The sequence below is a fragment of the Sphaeramia orbicularis genome, chromosome 18, assembly GCF_902148855.1.
Source record: "Sphaeramia orbicularis chromosome 18, fSphaOr1.1, whole genome shotgun sequence".
Lineage (NCBI taxonomy): Eukaryota > Metazoa > Chordata > Actinopteri > Kurtiformes > Apogonidae > Sphaeramia > Sphaeramia orbicularis.
Genome location: NC_043974.1, coordinates 2015029 through 2030098, shown reverse-complemented (window position 1 = coordinate 2030098; position 15070 = coordinate 2015029). Strand labels below are relative to the sequence as shown.

Sequence of the window (15070 nt, the reverse complement as noted above, 5' to 3'; positions counted from 1 at the left end):
ATCAGGTTCTCCACAGGTTCTCCTCAGGTTCCCTTCAGGTCCTCCTCAGGTTCTCCTCTGGTTCTCCTCGGGTTCTCCTCAGGCTCTGCTCAGGTTTTCTTCAGGTCCCCCTCAGGTTCCCCTCAGGTTCTCCTCAGGTTCTCCTCTAGTTCACCTCAGGTTCTCCACAGGTTCTCCTGAGGTTCTCCACAGGTTCCCTTCAGGTTCTCCTCAGGTTCTTCTCAGGTTCTCTTCAGGTTCTCCTCAGGTTTTCCTCAGGTTATCTTCAGGTTCTCCTCAGGTTGTTCCATAGGTCAGGGTCCTAATGCTGTAAATCTGCCTCAGCCTTAGTTTCAGTGTTTCTTATGGAACAGTTCTCAGTCCGGTGCCAGAGGACCTCAGGGTCCACCAGGGTTCAGAAGGTCAAAGCCAGTCTCAGAGATAAGAAGGAGCCAGAGCATGAAGACATTTAGAAACCATTCAAAGGACCTTCAAACCAGCCCTGAAACCCAGGGGGAGCCAGTGCAGTGGTTTTAAACCTGTGTAATGTGAGCCCACCTTCTGGTCTTCATCAGCACACGAGCGGCTGAGTTCTGCAGAAGGTGGCGGTGTGAAGTTCTATCTGTAGGAAGAGCAGAAAGCAGAGCATTACTGTAGTCAGTTCTACTGGAGAGAAAAGCAGGCATCAACATCTACGTATGGGCCGGACACAGAACTGGACCCACTCTGGCTATATTCTGGAGATGATCAGAACCTGTTTTTACACGGATCCAAAATGAGGAAGAAAAGTCAAAAGAAACAACCAATAATATCCACGTCCACAAACAAACAGCTGATGAACATCATGTCACACACACAAGAAACAAACACCAACACACATGAATGTGAGTCCACTACAGTCCAGTCAAATCCACTATATAGTCCAAGCCCCAGACCCTGGTCTACTCCAGTCCACTACAGTCCAGTCAGATCCACTATATAGTCCAAGCCCCAGACCCTGGTCTACTCCAGTCCACTACAGTCCAGTCAGATCCACTATATAGTCCAAGCCCCAGACCCTGGTCTACTCCAGTCCACTACGGTCCAGTCAAATCCACTATATAGTCCAAGCCCCAGACCCTGGTCTACTCCAGTCCACTACGGTCCAGTCAAATCCACTATATAGTCCAAGCCCCAGACCCTGGTCTACTCCAGTCCACTACGGTCCAGTCTAATCCACTATATAGTCCAAGCCCCAGACCCTGGTCTACTCCAGTCCACTACGGTCCAGTCAAATCCACTATATAGTCCAAGCCCCAGACCCTGGTCTACTCCAGTCCACTACGGTCCAGTCACATCCACTATATAGTCCAAGCCCCAGACCCTGGTCTACTCCAGTCCACTACGGTCCAGTCAAATCCACTATATAGTCCAAGCCCCAGACCCTGGTCTACTCCAGTCCACTACGGTCCAGTCTAATCCACTATATAGTCCAAGCCCCAGACCCTGGTCTACTCCAGTCCACTACGGTCCAGTCAAATCCACTATATAGTCCAAGCCCCAGACCCTGGTCTACTCCAGTCCACTACGGTCCAGTCACATCCACTATATAGTCCAAGCCCCAGACCCTGGTCTACTCCAGTCCACTACGGTCCAGTCCAATCCACTATATAGTCCAAGCCCCAGACCCTGGTCTACTCCAGTCCACTACGGTCCAGTCCAATCCACTATATAGTCCAAGCCCCAGACCCTGGTCTACTCCAGTCCACTACGGTCCAGTCCAATCCACTATATAGTCCAAGCCCCAGACCCTGGTCTACTCCAGTCCACTACGGTCCAGTCAAATCCACTATATAGTCCAAGCCCCAGACCCTGGTCTACTCCAGTCCACTACGGTCCAGTCAAATCCACTATATAGTCCAAGCCCCAGACCCTGGTCTACTCCAGTCCACTACGGTCCAGTCAAATCCACTATATAGTCCAAGCCCCAGACCCTGGTCTACTCCAGTCCACTACGGTCCAGTCAAATCCACAAGATAGTCCAAGCCCCAGACCCTGGTCTCCTCCAGTCCACTACAGTCCCTTAGAGTCCACTTCAGACTCTAGTCTTATTCCAGTCTTCTTCCATCTGTGTCCACAGACTCTGTCAGACTGGTCCATGGGTCCAGTGTGTGTTCAGGCAGACTGGAGGTCCGGTCTAACCAGTCCAGGTCCTGGTCCTCAGTGTGTGAAGGACACTTGGACCTTCGTGGTGCCCAGGTGGTCTGTAGGGAGCTGGGCTGTGGGGCTCCTGGGCTCCTCCAGGGGGCGCTCTCTGGAGCAGCGGAGGCTCCTGTGGTGCAGACGTTCACCTGTGAAGGCCATGAGTCTGCTCTGCTGGACTGTGGAAGCTCAGGGGCACAGACCTGCTCATCTGGAACAGCTGTGGACCTTACCTGCACAGGTGGGCGGAGCTTTGACTGACACCAGCTGACATCAGTTCACTCACTTTGAGCTCATTTATCTGTCACTTGTATTTGATCAGATCCTGATGATGTCAGACTGGTGGGAGGAGCCAGTCGCTGTAACGGTGACGTACAGATGAAACATCATGGAGAATGGAGAGGTGTGGAATATGGTTCTTCCTCTGACCCCTGGATCCTGATGGCAGCAGATGTCATATGTCGTCGACTGGACTGTGGATCTGCTGTTTCTGGGAGATCTGGTGTAGATGTTCCTGTGTGGCCCATCAGCCCCATCTGTCTTCTCTCTACATCTGCACTGATGGACTGTGTGAAAACATATTCGTTCTCTGTCCCCTCCCTGTTCCTCACCTGTTCAGGTAAGTCTACTGATGAGGGTCCTGGTTCTGTCCCAGTTCTTCCATGAGTCCATTCAGGTGTGTTTGATCTGAGCTGGGTCAAACCAGACCCGGTCAGACCAGGTCCACACATTGGACAGTTGGACTGAACCATCAAACACATGCAGCTGAATTCAGTTCCAGTCCATGAACGTGGTCACATGACTCTGCTTTCCAACTTTCCATCCTCCGTCATATTTCCAAATGTTCTGTGGTCAGTGGGGTCCATAAATTCAGATTTTCTGCTGAGAACTGAAAACCTTCTGCAGATGAATGTGAGAACACGTGTGCACAGACATGGTTCTGCACAGGGAACGTGGAAGAACATTAGAACATGCAGCCATTATTATTAGTAGGAGTATTTAGAATTAGGACAGATTTGATCCTTCTAATCATCTGTTTGTGGAACCAACCATTATTTATCTGTCATAATTCTGTCAGTCAGTCTGTCCCAGGGCAGCTGTGGATACAGATGGAGTTTACCACCACCAGAGTGGGAATGTGAGAGCCAATGAAGAATGGATCCTCTGTATGCACTTTGAGTATGTGTTCATAGAACAGAGCTGGAGAAATCTAATCCATTATTCTGATTAGAATTGGAGTATTTCTCACTGTGACAGTAGACTGTATAGAACTGGACTGGGTTCTTCCAAATGAACACATGTGTTGTTAACTCTTTCAAACCTGTCGTGTCATCGCTGACACACCCTGTGCATCTGCAGTTTGGATGGATGGAACTGTGTCACCGTTTCAGACGTTGTGCTTTTCAGCTTTTATTGGGTCATTACGCTCATTTCACTCAGACCTGAACTAGAAGCTGAAGACCATGGGCGCAGATAGCACTGGGGACCGGGGGGCATGTCCCCCCCCGATTTATAGTGACCCGATCCGTCCCCCCAAACTGCTCAGTTTACCGTTCACCGACTCCAGAAGGTGGAGGCCTGGAGCAGATCCATGCTGAGTTGAAAAAGCGAGGAGTTCAATTCTGCACATACTCCTCAGTTCATAACAGTGCACAGCTGATCCATGAACATCCTGGTGTTTGTGCTGTCCACATGCCTACCACTAATGGTGAATGAAGCTCCTGAAGACCCAGCTCTTCCGAGAGCACCTCCTATCCTAGCACCTTCAAACATTCCATTTTAAATATTCTAATAAAGTTTTTCCCAGGATAACCACAGATTCTTCCAGGATTATCTCTGGACCTGCTGCGGTGGTCCGGCCTCTTCCCTGCCCTCATCATCACCACTCACTTATCCTCAACCACCTCCATGTGTCTCCCCCTACTCCCCCCTTCTCCCCCTCTCCCCCAGTCTCTATCTCTATCGCTCTCTCTTCTTTCTCCTTCTTTACCCTCTCTCTTTGACCCCAACTGGTCAAGGCAGACGTCCATCCTACAGGAGTCTGGGTCTGCTCGAGGTTTCTGCTGTTAAAGGGAAGTTTTTCCTCGCCACTGTCACCAGTCACAAGTGTTTGCTCCTGGAGGATTCTGTTGGGTTTCAGTAAATTGGCTTAGAGTCTGGTTTTGACCAACTCTATATATATAAGATGTCAAGAGATAACTTTTTTTGTGATCTGGCGCTATATAAATAAAATTTGATTGATTGAGTGATTTAATTGGTTTTCCCCTGTAAGTCGCTTTGGAAAAAAGCGTCTGCCAAATGCGTAAACATAAACATAAACATAATGGTGCCTTCAGGTGTACTCGTAAACCAGAGTTTTGAAGTCGGAAAAGCATTGAAATCTACAAGCATAAACACTGGGGTTTTGGATTTATTTCACTAATTGTCTTTTTTTAAATTCCATGTTCCATGAGTGAAAAAAGGCTCAATGGCAGTGATGTGTGATATTCACCCAGACAAAGTGAACAGAGCAGCAGTATGTTCAGGGAAATGATCAGAGGACACATGTTTGTAGGACCCGCTGAGTCTGTTTCAAGGCGCTACGTTTGTTTGGCTTTTATCAATTGTGTTTATTATTTGAAAAAACAGTACACCTGTGCATACTTCCAGAGGGAATTCCTGCTATTTCATTCAAAGTGTGAATTTCATTTCCCGTTTCATTCCATGTAGGCTAGACTTCTGTCATTTTTCCCTCAGCCACAGCGCTCACAGGGCATTGTTCCACAGATGGTTGACAGAGGCATTTTCATTCCTCCTTTTTTCTGAACCATGCTGTGCACTGTCACGTCCCATCTGGGTCCACATTGAGTGCAGTCTGAGTCCGTTTGTTCAAGCCTGTGAAAATGAGCCTAATGTGAACCCAATGTTAAGAATGCAATGGTAGAGTTGGGCTGGGCTCTGGGTATAGGCCACACAGGCAATCAGAATCTGCAAGAAATCTGAATTAAGCCTCAATATGACAAATCTGTATTCCACTGATCCCACTGTGTGGATTCTGTCGTTCACATTTATTTCTTCTTTATTTCTTATTAAAGCCATGACACCAACTCACATGATCTGAAACATGCTCAGTATCTAAACAGGTTCAATTATTTCTCATTGTATATTTGTGTCTCTTAGACTTCTTTCTCTTCTACTTCCAGTCCATTTCCATTCATTCTTTACCTCTGTATGGACTGTTTTACATACATCTGGTCATATATATATATATATATATATATATATATATATATATATATATATATATATATATATATGTATATATATATATATATATATATATATATATATGTGTGTGTGTGTGTGTGTGTGTGTGTGTGTGTGTGTGTGTGTGTGTGTGTATGTATGTATACACACACACACATATTTACAGCTTGGTCCCCCCAGTTCTTAAATCCTATGTGCGCCCCTGCTGCAGAAGAAGCCTTTTAGCAGAATTAGAACATGCAGTAAATTGGAAATGACTAGATTGTGAACGTTCTAAGTGTTCTGAAATATGGACAAAAGGACAAAGTCACACATATTTTCTGTCCTTTTTCTAGTCCTAGATCATCAAAAAGTGCAGGCGGTCCATTTTGGGCTGAGGGTTGAAAGGGTTCAGTTGTCCACCCTCACACTGCCGTCTGTCCAGGGGCTTTTGTGTCTTTAAACATGTGTGTGTGTTGTTGTGGGTCCACAGACTCTGTCAGACTGGTCCATGGTTCCAGTCTGTGTTCAGGCAGACTGGAGGTCCGCTCCGACCGGTCCTGGTCCTCGGTGTGCGAAGAGGATTTGGACCTGAACGACACCCAGGTGGTCTGTAGGGAGCTGGGCTGTGGGGCTCCTGGGCTCCTCCAGGGGGGGCTCTATGGAGAGGGGGAGGCTCCAGTCTGGACCAGTGAGCTCCAGTGTGAAGGAAATGAGTCTGTGGTCCTGGACTGTAGGAGGTCCAGCTCAGCTGGGAAGACCTGCTCACCTGGAACAGCTGCAGGACTCACCTGTTCAGGTACCAAGGGGGCGTGGCTTTCATATGACAGACTTTTACAGGTACCAAGGGGGCGTGGCTTTCATATGACAGACTTTTACAGGTACCAAGGGGGCGTGGCTTTCATCTGACAGTGTGTTTGTGTGACTCATGTCTTTGTGTCTCTGCTCAGATCCAGGTGGGGTCAGGTTGGTGGGACAGCCGAGCCGCTGTGCTGGTACTTTGGAGATCCAACACCAGGGACACTGGAGACCAGTAGGAGACCCATTAATAGACTGGGACCTGAAGTCTGGATCTGCTGTGTGTCAGTATCTGGACTGTGGATCAGCTGTTTCAGTCAACACAACAGATGATTCTCCAGACAGACCTGTGTGGTGGGTCTCAGTTTCTTGTGTAAAGATGACATCTGGACTGATGGACTGTGTTGGACTAGATGTTCCCTTTAATCGCTCCTCTGCTGTGGACGTGGTGTGTTCAGGTACAAACGGACACAAACTGTGTCTGAACTGAATTCTCAGTGACCAGATGGTTCTGACTCTGACGTTTAAAGTTCCATCGAATGAATCTGTTCATTTCATCAGTTGATTATTTTGTCTCAGTTCATTGTTTTTTGGGTCAAATGTGTCAAATATTGACCTTTGACCTTTGGAACGTCCAGATCCCAAATGAACGTCTTCATTTGGACCAGATGAGGCTGAAAACACAAACAGATTTCCCATTAGTCTCATTTAGGACAAAAGGACCAAATGTGGACATGTGAGACTGTAAAAGCACCACATGTGTGTCCTTTTTTACCCATAATGCCTTTGAAGGTCAGCTGTGCTCTAAATGAGCCATTCCTCCTGTTTTCATTGGTCAGTGTTCATCCCATCCCAAACTCCTGTGGATCAGATCCATCTGTGTCTCTGAGGAGGATGGATTCTCTGACTGCTTGTTTGTGCTCATGTGTGCTGCTTGGTCCAATCATGTCTCTGTGTGTGGACAGATCTGCTGCCTCAGCCCAACATCTCCCTGTCTGACGGGGTCTTTGAGGTCTACCGGCAGGGGTTCCGGGTGCTGGTGTTCTCCGACTTCACCGTCACCTGCTCCGTCCGACCGCAGTACCCAGGAGGCTCCTTCCGGCTGATCTCCGACACCGAGAAGCCCCTGAACCTCACCCTGCCGGCCGTCAATCACTCCGCCCGCTTCCTGTTGTCCTCCATGGGCTACGCCCACCGAGGGAACTACACATGTGTTTATCACGTGGACGTTTATAACCACAGCTTCACGTCGTCTCAGAGCCCCGCCCTCTATCTGACTGTGGGAGGTAACATCAGGACAAACACACACAAAACACCCACAATGCATTTGGGTCAAATCTGATTTGTTTGTGTTGGTTCAGATTCACATTAAATGTGACTTCTATCAGTTTGGAGTCTGAACTGAATGTGACCCTGAAGTGACCCACATGGACTAAAGAGGTCCTGAAGTGACCCACATGGACTAAAGAGGTCCTGAAGTGACCCACATGCACTAAAGAGGTCCTGAAGTGACCCACATGCACTAAAGAGGTCCTGAAGTGACCCACATGCACTAAAGAGGTCCTGAAGTGACCCACATGCACTAAAGAGGTCCTGAAGTGACCCACATGCACTGAAGAGGTCCTGAAGTGACCCACATGCACTGAAGAGGTCCTGACGGAATACCAGACCACGCAGACACACACTGTGTTTACAGAAGGAAATCTGGTTTTCCTCCGCTCCGACGCATTTCAGTGACGGAAAGATCGGATAAATGCGACCTGGACGTTCAGACTGAAGTCACATTGAAAAATATCAGATCTAAGTCAGATTTAAGACCGCATTTGACAGTGGTCTGGCTCAGATGTAGGACCACATATGACAGTGGTCTGGCTCAGATGTAGGACCACATATGACAGTGGTCTGGGTCAGATTTAGGACCACATATGACAGTGGTCTGGCTCAGATGTAGGACCACAAATGACAGTGGTCTGGCTCAGATGTAGGACCACATATGACAGTGGTCTGGCTCAGATGTAGGACCACATATGACAGTGGTCTGGCTCAGATGTAGGACCACATATGACAGTGGTCTGGGTCAGATTTAGGACCACATATGACAGTGGTCTGGCTCAGATGTAGGACCACAAATGACAGTGGTCTGGCTCAGATGTAGGACCACATATGACAGTGGTCTGGCTCAGATGTAGGACCACATATGACAGTGGTCTGGCTCAGATGTAGGACCACATATGACAGTGGTCTGGGTCAGATTTAGGACCACATATGACAGTGGTCTGGCTCAGATGTAGGACCACATATGACAGTGGTCTGGGTCAGATTTAGGACCACATATGACAGTGGTCTGGCTCAGATGTAAGACCACATATGACAGTGGTCTGGGTCAGATTGAGGACCACATATGACAGTGGTGTGGCTCAGATGTAGGACCACATATGACAGTGGTCTGGCTCAGATGTAGGACCACATATGACAGTGGTCTGGCTCAGATGTAGGACCACATATGATAGTGGTCTGGCTCAGATGTAGGACCACATATGACAGTGGTCTGGCTAAGATGTAAGACCACATATGACAGTGGTCTGGCTCAGATTTAGGACCACATATGACAGTGGTCTGGGTCAGATGTAGGACCACATATGACAGTGGTCTGGCTCAGATGTAGGACCACATATGACAGTGGTCTGGCTCAGATTTAGGACCACATATGACAGTGGTCTGGGTCAGATGTAGGACCACATATGACAGTGGTCTGGCTCAGATGTAGGACCACATATGACAGTGGTCTGGCTCAGATGTAGGACCACATATGACAGTGGTCTGGCTCAGATGTAGGACCACATATGACAGTGGTCTGGGTCAGATGTAGGACCACATATGACAGTGGTGTGGCTCAGATGTAGGACCACATATGACAGTGGTCTGGGTCAGATGTAGGACCACATATGACAGTGGTCTGGCTCAGATGTAGGACCACATATGACAGTGGTCTGGCTCAGATGTAGGACCACATATGACAGTGGTCTGGCTCAGATGTAGGACCACATATGACAGTGGTCTGGGTCAGATGTAGGACCACATATGACAGTGGTGTGGCTCAGATGTAGGACCACATATGACAGTGGTGTGGCTCAGATGTAGGACCACATATGACAGTGGTGTGGCTCAGATGTAGGACCACATATGACAGTGGTCTGGCTCAGATGTAGGACCACATATGACAGTGGTCTGGCTCAGATGTAGGACCACATATGACAGTGGTCTGGGTCAGATGTAGGACCACATATGACAGTGGTGTGGCTCAGATGTAGGACCACATATGACAGTGGTGTGGCTCAGATCAGTGCTGTTCAGACTGTGTGTACCAGATCAGATCCAGGTCACATATGGACACATTTCCCTTCAGTCTCAGTCAGACTCAGAATCCCACTGAGCTCAGCACAAACATCCTCATGATGTAAATCTGTCCCATTGGTGCAGCTTTACTTCAGACTGAATACACTGGTCTACAGTTAGGACCCCGCCCCCAAAGGGGAGGCCAGGGCTGTTGTTTTTGGTTCTGTTTGTTTGTTTACAGTTTCGCAGTAAAACTATTGGCTGAATTCAGACCTAATGTGGTTTAGAGATTAGCACTGATCCAGAATAGATGTGAGGACATTTGGGGAAAAGTAGGTCAAAGTTCACATTTTTATGATTTTTTTAATATCTTTTTTTTCCATTTCCTTATAATGGGCGGAGTTTAAAATGTCAATATAAACATCAGTTTTGTTTCAGTTTACTTCAGACTCTGCACAAATACAGAGGTAGTTGTTCTCCATCACTCTGACATAAAGCTCAGACAGACCTATGGATTTTTTCACATTTTGGCTGAATTCTTTTCAGTTTTTTGCCTCCATTTTCCTGCCATTTGTGGTACTCCGCTGTTATAAAGGATCGGGAAATCAGTCGAATTAAAAAAAAAAAAAAATCCATCAAAAACGTGTCATTTCTAATAAACTTATTCTGTAAAAACAAATGAACTTTGCCGTTGAGGAAGTGATTAAAGGTGCTGTGGGTTCAAATGCTGAGCCTCGAGTCTGTGACCATGAAATAATATCAAGGAAATAATCTGAAAACAGAACAAAGTCCTGAAAACATACTGTGCATTTATTTATTCAACTGCATGAACATTATCACCACACCAGGGTGGAGAATAAGAGCCAATAGGAGTGAGGGGGCGGGGTTTGTGGTGCATGGGTTAGAAATGATCCTCCTCAGATTAAATGTGTTCAGTGTTCTAGATTTGAATCAGATGAACTGTTCCACTAATGAGCACAGTGTTGGTTTATTTATCCAACAGATGTGGAAATGTTCCACTGGTAGAACCTGTCCAGTCCATTTATAAACAGATGTGTAAATGTTCCACTGGTAGAACCTGTCCAGTCCATTTATAAACACATGTGTAAATGTTCCACTGGTAGAACCTGTCCAGTCCATTTATAAACACATGTGTAAATGTTCCACTGGTAGAACCTGTCCAGTCCATTTATAAACAGATGTGTAAATGTTCCACTGGTAGAACCTGTCCAGTCCATTTCTAAACAGATGTGTAGATGTTCCACTGGTAGAACCTGTCCAGTCCATTTATAAACACATGTGTAAATGTTCCACTGGTAGAACCTGTCCAGTCCATTTATAAACAGATGTGTAAATGTTCCACTGGTAGAACCTGTCCAGTCCATTTATAAACAGATGTGTAAATGTTCCACTGGTAGAACCTGTCCAGTCCATTTATAAACAGATGTGTAAATGTTCCACTGGTAGAACCTGTCCAGTCCATTTATAAACAGATGTGTAGATGTTCCACTGGTAGAACCTGTCCAGTCCATTTATAAACAGATGTGTAGATGTTCCACTGGTAGAACCTGTCCAGTCCATTTCTAAACAGATGTGTAGATGTTCCACTGGTAGAACCTGTCCAGTCCATGTGTTGTCATGTGCAGACAGTGTTTGCAGTCGATGTGACACTAATATTCATCTGGACTTAAATCCATTCTCTGCTTAATTTTCCAGTTTTCCATTTGGAGCCCAGACCTGATGCTTGTTGTTGTTGTTGTTGTTGTTGTTGTTGTGTTTCAGACTTGGTGACAAATCTGATCATCAGGGTGGTTGTGGTCCACTTCCTCCTGATCACAGGGACCATCTGCCTCTTCTTCTCCTGTCGGGTCAGTTCACAGCTTTATTCAACACTAACACACTTCAACACTGACATGGGACGCTTCTGCCAAACTGGGTTTACCTCCAACATCTGACACATGTTTGTGCAGGTTTACCAGACTCATGGTGTGGACCAGACCACCACAGAAGAACCACTGAGAACGGAAGAACGGCTGAGAGCATAAGAACGGACCTGAACCCATAACGGAAGAACTTAGTATCTTATTGTCCTGCTAAAAAAATTCTTTGCAAATGTAATAACTGAGGTAATAACGAAAACTATATGAATAAAACTGTATTTAAGTTTGATTTATTAGAGAGAACTGGGATCACATCATGGGGGGGGGGCAGAGAGAGATATTTTATTTTTACCAGGCCAATAACGTACGGCCAATAGTTTACCGTTCTCTGTGGTTCTTCTGTTCTCTGTGGTTCTTCCGTTCTCTGTGGTTCTTCTGTTCTCTGTGGTTCTTCCGTTCTCAGTCAGATAACTTTCAGATCCGTCCCATGTCAGCAGGATTTTCCTGATCAGCTGATTGGATTCACTGATTGAATGGACTGAACATGAGTGACAGCAGCACATGATGATCACATGTTTGTTCCAGGCCAGTGGGGGGCGGAGCCGACTGAAGGCACGCAACACACCATGAGAGACACCGACACAGTCTACGAACACAGTCTACGACCGCAGTCTACAACCATAGTCTACGAACACAGTCTACGACCACAGTCTACGACCGCAGTCTACGAACACAGTCTACGAACACAGTCTACGAACACAGTCTACAAACACAGTCTACGAACACAGTCTATGAACACAGTCTACAAACACAGTCTACGAACACAGTCTACGAACACAGTCTACAAACACAGTCTACGTCCACAGTCTACGAACACAGTCTACAAACACAGTCTACGAACACAGTCTACGAACACAGTCTACGAACACAGTCTATGAACACAGTCTACAAACACAGTCTACGAACACAGTCTACGAACACAGTCTACAAACACAGTCTACAACCACAGTCTACGAACACAGTCTACAAACACAGTCTACGAACACAGTCTACGAACACAGTCTACGAACACAGTCTACAAACACAGTCTACAACCACAGTCTACGAACACAGTCTACGAACACAGTCTACGAACACAGTCTACAACCACAGTCTACGAACACAGTCTGCGAACACAGTCTATGAACACAGTCTATGAACACAGTCTACGAACACAGTCTACGAACACAGTCTACAACCACAGTCTACGACCACAGTCTATGAACACAGTCTATGACCACAGTCTATGACCACAGTCTATGACCACAGTCTACGGACACAGTCTACGGACACAGTCTACGAACACAGTCTGCGAACACAGTCTACGACCACAGTCTACGAACACAGTCTATGACCACAGTCTATGACCACAGTCTACGGACACAGTCTACGGACACAGTCTACGACCACAGTCTGCGAACACAGTCTACGACCACAGTCTACGAACACAGTCTATGACCACAGTCTATGACCACAGTCTACAACCACAGTCTACGACCACAGTCTACGAACACAGTCTACGAACACAGTCTATGGCCACAGTCTACGGACACAGTCTACGGACACAGTCTACGACCACAGTCTACGAACACAGTTTTTGAACATAGTCTACGAACACAGTCTACAAACACAGTCTACGAACATAGTCTACAAACATAGTCTACGGACACAGTCTACGAACACAATCTACAAACACAGTCTATGAACACAGTCTACGAACACAGTCTACGAACACAGTCTACGACCACAGTCTACAAACACAGTCTACAAACACAGTCTACGACCACAGTCTACAAACACAGTCTACAGACACAGTCTACGGACACAGTCTACAGACACAGTCTACGACCACGAAGCAGATTGAATGTGAGCTGCAGACAGATATGTGAGTTTTGGATGGACACATTTACAACATGTGTCTGTGATTCAATTCCCTTTAATACTTTTTAGGGATGGAACCAGATGAACATTTCAGATCACAGTTATTGGGACTAAAATTATCACAGTTCTCATTATTATTGCAGTATTGTTGAAATTGTGCTCAAAATGTTCAAAAAGTACGAATACACACACTGAAAGAATTGAACCAAGTTGGATTTTGAAAAAAACAAACAAAAAAATGAAATACAATAACAGTCCCAGTGTCCCTTCTGTGTCAGAAACATTCACATATTAACCCTTAGTGGTCTGAGTCTGTTCTGTCTGTTTTTCAGTCCTTTTGACTTTGGCCTTTATATACTATAGAAACAAATGTTTACTATACCCATGTTTGGATCTGTTTTTTCTGCACAACTTCATCTAGATCATCTGTCTGTTATTTTTTCACTTTAACCTACTATAAAAACATAAAAGCAAAAAAAAAACACAAAAAAATAAAATCCAATTTGAAAAATGTATATAATGTATTGTATAAATAACACACAGATGTTTAACGAACCTTTTCACAGACTTTAAAAGTGAATATTAGTTCCAAATATTAGGTATATAAAATTAAAATTGTAATAAGTTAAAACTCTACTCAAATATTTGACATTAAAGCAGATCTTTCCATCGGGTTTTTTCCCCTAAAAGTGCGTTAATCAAACACAGTTATCATGAGAATTAGAATTTAAACAGTAAAACTAACTGTCTGTGATTTTACTGCAGTTTATGGTTCTACCAGTAACAGCTGTTTTTATTCTGTATGATGCTTTTATTTTGAAAGTTGTGTTTTTATTCATTGTGATGCTTTTATTTTGACAGTTCTGATTTTATTCTGTATGATGCTTTTATTTTGGCAGTTGTGTTTTTATTCATTATGATGCTTTTATTTTGACAGTTGTGTTTTTATTCTGTATGATGCTTTTATTTTGACAGTTGTGTTTTTATTCTGTATGATGCTTTTATTTTGACAGTTGTGTTTCCTCCTTCCTTTCCTCCTTTTCTTTTCTTTTCTTTTACCTTTTTTCATTTTCTTTCTTTTCTTTCATTCTTTTCTTTTTTTTGTTCTTTTCTTCCAATTCTTTTCCTTGTCTTTCCTCTCCTTCTCTTTCCTTTTCTTACCTTTTCTTTTTTCTGTTCTTTTCTTTCCTATTCATTCTTTTCCTTTTCTTACCCTTTTTCATTTTCTTTCCTTTTCATTCCTTTCTGTACTTTTCTTGCATTTCCTTTTCTTTCCTGTCATTTCCTTTTCTGTTCTTTTCTTTCTTTTTCTTTCCATTCCATTTCTTTTTTCTGTTCTTTCCTTTTCTTACCCTTTCTTTCCTTTCGTTTTCTTTCCTTTTCTTACCCTTTTCTTTCCGTTTCTTTTCTCTCCTCTCCTCTCCTCTCCTCTCCTCTCCTCTCCTCTCCTTTCCTCCCTTTTCTTTCCTTTTTTCCTTTTCTTACCCTTTCTTTTCTTTCCCTTTTCTTTCCTTTTCTTTCCCTTTTCTTTCATTTTCTTTCCTCACCTCTTCTTTCCTTTTCTTTCCTTTCCTCTCCTCTTCTTTTCTTTTCTTCTTTTCCTCTTTTCTTTTCTTTTCTTTCCTCTCCTTTTCTTTCCTTTCCTCTTCTTTTCTTTCCTCTCCTCTCCTCCCCTCTTGTTTCCTTTCCTTTCTTTTCTTTCCTCTTCTTCTCTTTTCTCTCCTCTTCTTTCCTTTCCTTTCCTCTCCTCT

General features: G+C 44.9%; 1 protein-coding gene and 1 long non-coding RNA gene across 3 annotated transcripts in view; one reads left to right on the top strand and one right to left on the bottom strand.

Moving 5' to 3' along the window:
- LOC115438929 (NACHT, LRR and PYD domains-containing protein 12-like) overlaps nucleotides 1-15070 on the bottom strand; it is a 209562-nt gene that overhangs the window by 133831 nt on the left and 60661 nt on the right. The window lies entirely within an intron of this gene.
- On the top strand, nucleotides 7423-12078 carry LOC115438161 (uncharacterized). 2 transcript variants are annotated; one of them, XR_003938038.1, is made up of 3 exons: nucleotides 7423-7469; nucleotides 11302-11387; nucleotides 11985-12078. It is a non-coding gene; the product is annotated as an uncharacterized LOC115438161 (long non-coding RNA). The 2 variants fall into 2 exon arrangements; XR_003938039.1 differs by lacking the exon at nucleotides 11985-12078 and adding an exon at nucleotides 11490-11625 and having other exon boundaries at nucleotides 7446-7469.